The sequence below is a fragment of the Adiantum capillus-veneris genome, chromosome 27 (genome assembly GCF_014529385.1).
Source record: "Adiantum capillus-veneris isolate H3 chromosome 27, ASM1452938v2, whole genome shotgun sequence".
Taxonomy (NCBI): domain Eukaryota; kingdom Viridiplantae; phylum Streptophyta; class Polypodiopsida; order Polypodiales; family Pteridaceae; genus Adiantum; species Adiantum capillus-veneris.
Genome location: NC_140957.1, coordinates 84,543,043 through 84,552,068, shown reverse-complemented (window position 1 = coordinate 84,552,068; position 9,026 = coordinate 84,543,043).

Here is a 9,026-nt window from a genome sequence, read left to right as displayed (position 1 = left end):
TGATTATGTTGTCTTTGAAGTGCACTATTACTCCTCATATTCGTTCAACAAAATATGTAAAAACAGGCTTGGGATATTCTCTGGACATGTCACTGTTTGGAGAAAAACAGCAGAAGTGCAACCAAGGAAGTCAACGACACTTCACAACCCCTATATTCTATCTTTTTTTGGGTTTTGGAGGAAACCTTGTAATCATAGAGTGACGAGTCAAGAAATTTAATTATAAAGTCCTTTAGTCCTTGTATTCTGCTACAAAACCCACAAAGCCTTGAAAATGTCCAATGACCGTGGAAAGGGTCCCAAGCCTTTTTGTCAAAACCCTTAGTTTTCAAAGTGACATTATCATTATCTTTAGAAATTTTTTGGACGTCAACGAAGAGCTACACTTCTGCTACAATTTTTATCAACCTTTCTCTTTGTTTGGTAAACAGAATTCGATTCCGAATAGCACATTGTGTTCCTTGTCTCTTGCTCTTTAATCTAAGTGTAATCATTCTCAATATTGTTGTGTTTTGTGACATCTTGTCTGTGAGCTAAACGTGTTGATTTGAGGGATCAAATGGTTATTTTTTGATGTTTTGACTTTGGAAGAGTGTTTCTAAGCATGAAGGGAACTGTTGGACGGGAGCGACTCACACACCCATGAAGTGCATGCAAACACTACCTAGATCAACATAATGTCAATCGAGGACACAGATGACACGATAGGCACACGGAGGAAATCTCTTTAGCTTGTCAGGCTGAGACCATCCTACACATACAACACTCTGGAAGGCCCACTAAACCAAAATAAGGAACCTCACTGCTCTCAACTACACCACCTAGCCACATACACACATACTAAAGGTAACTCGCCTAATCATGCCAGATTCGTACGAAACTTAAGGAACACCATCCCCTCACTAGGATACACCTGTCCCTAAGCTTCTACACTCAAAACCCTCACTCAAAACCCATCTGCGGAAAACGCGTAGGATGACAGAGACGAATTTTGAAAGTGCCCGAAACTGAAATTTATGAGTATCTATGCGTAGCTTATGTCGCCACGATTCTATAGACTACTAGCACGCAGAAAACAGACATCGTTTGATACACTTACGGCCACAAATAGCTCATAGATGCGTCGGCGTGTGCGCTTCGTCTTGCGTGGAATGCTTGGCGTTGTCGCGTAGCTCTCTTCGAGCCTACAACAATGGTGCAGTTGGATCTCCAATGTGTTGAGCGAGCGGGGTGTAGCGAGAGGATGAAGCTCATGCTCACTCTCTTTCTCTCTCACACACAGTAGACGACAGCGCTAAAGTTTGATTATGATAAAAGTCCTCTTTACAAAATGACCTAGGTACCTTATATACTAAGGCTACCTTAGGTTTAACCAAAAATGGGGTTGAAAGGGTCAAATGGCTTTGTATTTACAATCTGGAAGTGCCATTGCACCCCGGCTTCTGAAACTAAAATAACTACTCATTACAAATGACGTTTATATCCATAATCCACAACATTTCATAACTTGCAAAAGATAAGACTTTGGTACGAAACTTGAGTTATGTTGTGTTGTTGACCCAGCGGTCAACATTCCCCCCTTCCGCGTTCATGTCGTCCCCGACATGACCTGATTGTCGATGGCGATGTGGTCTTTGCTGTCGTTTTGTTGTTGGAAAGAAAGCATAGACTATAGCCTTTGCAATAGCTTGTCTTGTTTGTCCAATCCGATGTACATAGTCTTCACATGATTCAGGAAAATCATAATTGATGACGAACTTTATGTCTTTCACATCCATGCTCCGAGCTGCAGCATCTGTTTCTGTCATTATAGGTCTACTGCCAGATCTAAATTCAAAAAGAACCCAATGTCGTTGAACTTGACTCTTATCATCATGGATAGAGAAAGCTCCATCCATCACTTGCTCCAGCAAATCTGTGAATTCGGAGTATTTGCGATTCTCAGAAACAACTTCTACAATCTGTAGAATTGAGTGATTGGCTTTCTGTTCTTGTGAGCCAATGACAACTTTGTAAGGATTTTGTAGAAATTGTATGGCTAAACCCTTAACTTCTTTAGGCCAAGTTGCACTCCAATGCAAAGTCTGTCTGTCAGGCCGAATCCAGGACTTAATTTTTCTAATTTGAGGTTCAAAACCCTGCCGAGCATTCGATGCGCATTATCAAGGACAAGCTTTTGAGATCCTCTGATTACTTTTATGTCTGGTCTTCTTCATTGGGGACTTCTTTGTTCCTGTGCAATCATGTTGTTAGTGTTGTCTGCAACTTTGTCATTGTAGGCCATTCTTCGACTCGCCATTGAGGAGAAGTATGCTATGATCTGAAATTAGTGCTCCAATTCATTTGTCAATTGATTTGAGTAGCATTTCCTTATTGTTGATGTAGAAGGAATATGTACAAGAGAATGGTGATAGGTGTCTTTAGATTAGGGTCTAAAACCTGGATGACCAAAGGGAAAAAACCCGGTGGGAAAAAAAATGCCTTTGGTATACGCTCTTATTGGAGTCGAGTAGTTGAACGTGAAGTACATGTTCATGAAAGGCGAGTGCTTGGGTGAAACACGGAAAGAGTGCCTGATGCAAGTGCCAATTATGGGACACTCTATATGCATATGAGAAATTTGTCAACAAAAGCATGCAATGTGAAAGAAGGAGATGATGGGTGTTTCGAGGAATAAATGTAGCACATGTGACATCAAAAGATGTCTCAATAGCTTCCACCTTTCCAAGAAGGGTTTTCGATGTAGAAGTTTCTCCACTCGTATCTCACTGTGCTCAGTACGTGAGTGTCTTTTGGACCTTCTCCTTCACTTCACCAAACTTAAGTACTTAGACTTCAACTCTTTTGCTCACCTATACCAGCATGAGCGACACAACGTAAATATGCTCAACTCTTCCAGCTTGAGCAGTACCTAGAATAGCTAAGACGCTTAGACCACAGAGAATATTACTTGAAGCTTTGGGACTAACACCTCACTCATGTTGTGGCGTAGCTACTCGACTCTGACTTGTATGACTTGTCGGTTGCATGTTGACACTGCTTTGTGACAAGTTCTTCGGCTGTTGTAGTGGCTGTTGAGACATACTTCGTGAAGTTTCATCGTTTCCCTATACCTTCTTCTCTTTGTAGTGCTCAGGCCTCTCATCAGTCTTTTCTTCATGTGGATTATGGAATTTTTTTTTAAAATCTTAATAATAAACAAAGAAAATCTTAAAACAACTCAACAAAAGAAAAATCATTCAAATAGAAATCTAAATGCTATGTACACTATACACATGTCCCTAGGGGCTCATATATGGATTTTGTCCCCATACTCCTCTGTAACTCTACTATGAGGGCATATACTCTAAATTTCGTCAAAAATTTATCACAATAAAACGCAAAAATTCAATGCATCTCACAAAACATTGCCCTCTAATAGTCATAATGTTAGGTCCGCATTCAGAATGCCTCCCCCCTTCCTATTTGGAGTCATCCTTTACGACAGGGTACCGCAAAGGGTATGTGTTGTGCTTGGGCAATTAAAAGTTGTGCCTATGCAGGCCTTGTAATGTAGCCCTATTATGCATACACAGTCAATGCATGGAAAAGATTTATGTTGTGCAAGATGTGGGTATAAGCAATTTGCTTATTGGCATTTGTTGGCGAGGCTTCCTATTCTAAGCAATGTAATGGTCTTTGAAGCTCCTATATCGTTGCTTGATTGAAGCGACTTGCTCTCTTCTAACTGTACTGTAATCGTAGGAAGAATTGTAAGAATTCAAGCGGCGATGCACTGACAGCAGTTTTGTTGTTCTTCTTTGGGACCCATTTCTTTGCGATTATTGGCTGTTTTGTTGCTGGCTCTCGTTTGGGAACCCATACTTTCCCATGCTTTGTTTGTGTTTGAAGAGACTTCTTTGGGATCCACCTTTTTGTTGTGTGAGTCGACAGTGGTCTTTGCTTCAGCCCTTGTACGCTTGGTTGGGGACGGGATTTAGGCTTTGAAAGTTGATACTGTGGTTGTTTGGGAATCCAAATGAATTCCTGTTTTTTTTGTGCTTGAATCAACTTCTTTGGAGCCCAAACCTGAGTTGTGAAAGCTTGCAACTTTGTGATATTCTTACCCGTTCGTGCACGCTTTCCTTTTTTTTGTTTTGGTGTTGGATCTTGTGATTTGTCATTAGAGATCTTTGTCTTCTTGATCCATATCTGTTTTTGGCTGATTTGGCTTTTTGGTATCCAGATTTGTCGAGCTTTTTGGCTTTGACTTGTTGTCCTGTTCTTTTGACCTGTCATGGTTGTTGTTGAAGGGGTTGGTGATAGTGATGGCCTGAGTTGATGATAGGGGATGTCGTAAGATTCATCACTATCGCTACTATCCTCAGCAAGGTTGACTTCTTGTACTTTCCCTTGATTTTTTGGCTGGTAGTGGAAAGTTACTGTCTGTTTGCTTGTGGGTGGTAGTTTCTTGGAGAACTTTTCTAGCCCATTGATTAGAGCATTGTTAGCTCGTTGCTCTGGTCGTCTTCCTCCCAGATGAGTCTTTGCCTCCTTATTAGGAGCCATGTATGAGGATGCTTGTGGTGGCTGTGTCTTCACGGAGGACTTTGGAATCCACTTTTGATGCACTTTATTCGTGTAGCGATGACATTGATTCCCGGGTCGTTGATCTTCTTGAAGCTCGAAGTGTTCTACAGAGTCATAGAACTCATCGTCTTCTTCTTCTTTTGATTCTCCACATTTCTTTGTTTGCTCCTTATTTCGAGAGCTTGTTGATGTCTGGATCTCTTTGTTTTCCTGGATTACACTCACTGCAAAATAAGGAACGACATCATAGCCATTTTCATCACAAAACTTTGTTGTGGGAGCATCCTCCACGACGCACACGTCCAGAGTAGCCAAGATGTGTTCCCATCCAAAAGGCTCTAACTCTTCTTCAGGAAATGGTTCTGGGATATAGTCCATATCCTCTATAACCCGCTCTAGGATACATTCCTCACGTTTCAAGCTACCACATTGTGAAGCTCCACACATCCACAGTTCGTTAAGCTTACCCAACCAAGCTGGAAGTTCTGATCCTGCTACTGTGGCGGAATCGAACTCCTCTACCGGTGTTCTCGTCACATCCCTATAGCTATGGTCCCTCAAGTTTACCTTTGTTATGGTTTCCATATGTCTCAGGTATATATGGTCATAACCCCAATCTTGGACCATTTTCAATTGTCGCATGAATGGTCTTCCCAGAATGATTTCATAGTTGTTCTTCTTGCCAAAGTCAACAACAGCAAAAGTGTGTTCATATTCAATGCCACAAGAAGTAACAATTACTTTTTCTAGCAGTCCTAGGGGCTTTTCCTTGTGTCCGTCTGCAAGCTGCAGGGTCATTCGTGTGGATCTCAAGGCAGGTTTTCCCCATTTTTTCCAAACCTCTTTGGTTGCAATGGCCACACCAGCTCCACTGTCAAGGATTGCCATGGTTTTTACACCATTGAATTCCACAGGAATGGTGGTGTTTCCATCTTCTCCTTCGTAATACTCGCCTACCTTGTTTAATGGCACTGGCCTAGTATTTAGTTGAGGCATTTCAAGCTCTTTGATGCCTTCCTCGATTTGAGTCATTGGGGTTTTTACACCAAATTTCTCTAGACATTTACCCACATTAGCCCACATGTTTGGTCTTATTCTGAGCAACTCAGCTAACATTATTGTACAGGTGACTGGGGTAGATAGAATATCTACTAGCCCCTTTGAATCGATGGCCATGTTGGGAGACAGTCTATGTGATGGGACTGCAACCACATCTGACTTGGTCTCGTTCTCTCCCATGTAGGACGGTAGTGTTCTTAGCGAATGGGGTTGACTATCCATAGATTGTACAGATCCTTTGTCGCCCCAACACGATTGCATGTCTAGATTCATTTGAGATCCAGTCTCAAATTCCTCTATTGGTGGTAGAAACACTCCTCGTTCATCACCAGTCTTGTCTACTCGTCTTCTTAGGTCATCGGCTTCATTGGCCTCTCTGACTTGTTTCCACAATTCGTCAAGACCATCTATCTCTTTACAATCCTCAGGTATAGCTTGGTGAAATCCCTCGGAAGAGTTATCCGTGGTATTCAGTACTATCCTTGGTTCTAATGCTGGGTCTTTGAGTTTTGGTATGTGCTCATGACTAGAATCTGGCTCTTTTAGTTCCTGGTTTGGTGGAATTACTTGTGTAGGCATGACACGGATCACATCCTCAGGTTTTGCACCTGGTGGTTCTAGTAAAGCTTGGGCTGTTTGAATCATTTTATGGCACATTTCAAACCTTTGCTTTTCTAGTTCCGTATAGGGATATGTCATCCACCTGTGTTCTTGGGTTTGGTTGTTTTTTAGCCTCGCATCATAGGCTTTCAAGAGGGCATCTAATGTCTCATTAACCTTCTCTGCCAACACAGATCCTCCTGAACTAGAACTTCTTGGTTTCTCGTCCGTGGATGGTTCTTCTAGAGGTTTAACCATCTGTGTAAGAGAAGGTGCCTCCTTTTCCTCGTGTTGTTTTATCTTCTCCTCAGCTTCGGTAAGCTTCTCAGCTAGGGATTTTTGCTCTCATTCCCTGCGTGCTTTCATCCTAGTCTTTCTAGCTTTCCAACTATTTCGTTTGCTCTTGGTTTTCTGACTAGGTGCGTCTGTCTTTGGTCCATCATCTGTCTTTGAACTCGTGTCACTTTCCGTGTTCTTTGTCTCTGGATTCTCATCAGCTTTCTTTTGGGCTTGTGCTCTCGTAACCACTTGAACTGGTACGACATTTTCATTTTCTAAGCTACTAGGTAGCTGAACAATCCTTGATACATTGGTCGTTATTTTCCTGATTTGGTTTGATTTTTTCGGGCAATCGGGGATCAAGTGAGTGATGCCACACTCAAGACAATAGGCATTTACTTCAGTGATCTCCGTATGAGGACATTGTTTGACCAAGTGGTTGTCACGACTTTTGTGACAATCTGTCTTTGGTTGAGGAGATTCTTTTAGCATTTCCTCTTGGCTATAAGCAAGCTTTGACCTAGATAAGCCGCTATTTGCAATGAATCGCAATGTCCTTTCGTCCATTTCATACCTTCTTTCTTTAGACTGAAACCTAGGAGGTGGAGGTTGTACCGGCCTCACCACTCCATGTGTTTCTCTCACATTTTGTTGTTCCAAAGGGTAGTACTCACTTTGGTTGCTATACCACATTGTAGCTGGTACTGGATTTGGTTTATTTGATGCTTCCATCATTGGCATGTATCTCATGTCTACCGGCATTCTAGCACCTGGCAGCGGAGGTTGTTGTCCTAAGACAAGCTGTGGCCTTAAAACTCCTACTAGTCCTGGCGCATTCCCCGTAATGTATCTCGGTGGAGTAGGTGCTTCTGGAACAGGTTGTACATACCTCTCCCTAGCATTATCCATGCTATAATAGCACTCTTCCCCCGTATGGTTCGTCCATTTTCTCTCGATTTCAAACCACTTCGGCTCTCCCGAATCAGACCTTACAAGAGGAATCAACCTCTTGACCAAGTCGTCGATAAGCTTTTCTTGATCAATAGGTGTCGTTGGCTTGTCAATGGACTCACTTATTTGTGAAACATTGTGCTGAGAGGATGTGTCATCTCCTTGACTCTTTAAGTCCTTTTCTTTGTATGCCTCACAGTTTTCCACTAGATAAAGAGCTTCTTTGATCAACTCGTTTAGCGTCATCCTCCTTATCATATGTAGATCCTTCTGAAGGCCCTCATCTCTCATTCCCTGGATAAATATCAGCATCAGTCATGCTTGCGTAGGTAATTTCGCTCTCGGACAGAGCTTAACATATCTCTTGAGCCGTAATGATGCTTTGCGTACTGATTCATTCTCTTTCTGTTTGAATCTATGGATTTGCGAGACCGTGTTGTGAGCAATGCCTTTTGGCAAGAATTCTTCAATAAACTCCTCAAACAGCTCATCTAGGGTCTCAAAATCCCATTTTTCCATCGAATCGAACCATGTAGCTGCATCATCTTCTAGAGTCAATCCAAATCCCGCAAACTGTGTCGCAAAATCTGAAACTTCGTCTGCTCTAATCACTCTTCTAACTAGACATATAAGAGCTTGTAATCCGTTATCTCTTCTAGGTATGGATCTGAGCACCTATAAAGATTGACCTCATTGTCGTCAATGTATCTATATAGTCCTTCACTCTCATGACCAATCATCCAAACTCTCTCAACAAGATGGGTCTTTATCAATTGCAAGTTTGGAAGATCCATTGTGGGAGGATATTCCTCTATCGTCGGGATCTCCAAGCTTGTGTAAGCTGCGTTTGAATCTAGGGTAGACATGATTTCTAGGCTTAAGAGCTGTTTCAAGCTTTGGTTAGGGAAAAGTCGAAACTATGTCCAAAAGCGCAACCGTTTCGTCACAATTCTCGTAAATTGTCGCTTTTAGAAACCCCTAACTTCCGGATGAATTTTGAGGCCTCAAACGACGTTTTTTTCAAAGTTGAACTAAATGGTTGCCGTAGGCATCATTTAGTTCAGGTTTTTCTCTAAGATCTGTAGAGCCGTTCTCAGGCTAGGTTTTGATATAAAAACTTTTCCGATCCGATACCGTTTGTGAAAGTTATGGCCAAAACAGTGAAATGCAATTTAGAATGGTCAAAATGAGTCCAAATTCAAATTTGAAAAAAGATTTGGGATCTCTATGACATTGTGAACACTTCTGTATGGTCAAAAGTACAGTTGGACCCTAACACTGGCCTAGAGACATCCTACGTGTAGTATGTCTATATGCTCAGAATTTAACTAAATTTGGTCCAGAGACTCCCCTTAAGTCCAACAACACAATGGTATGTTCAGATTTTGGTTTGGATTTCAAAAGTGGCCTTGAGACATCCTACGCGTAGGATGTCTTTTTGCTCAGAATGACTTGAAATTTTCACCCCAGCTTCTCCTTGATGTGGTGATCACAATGGTGTGCTCATAGGTTGGTTTGGAGTCCTATATCAAGCTTGAGACATCCTACGCGTAGCATGTCTAACTGCT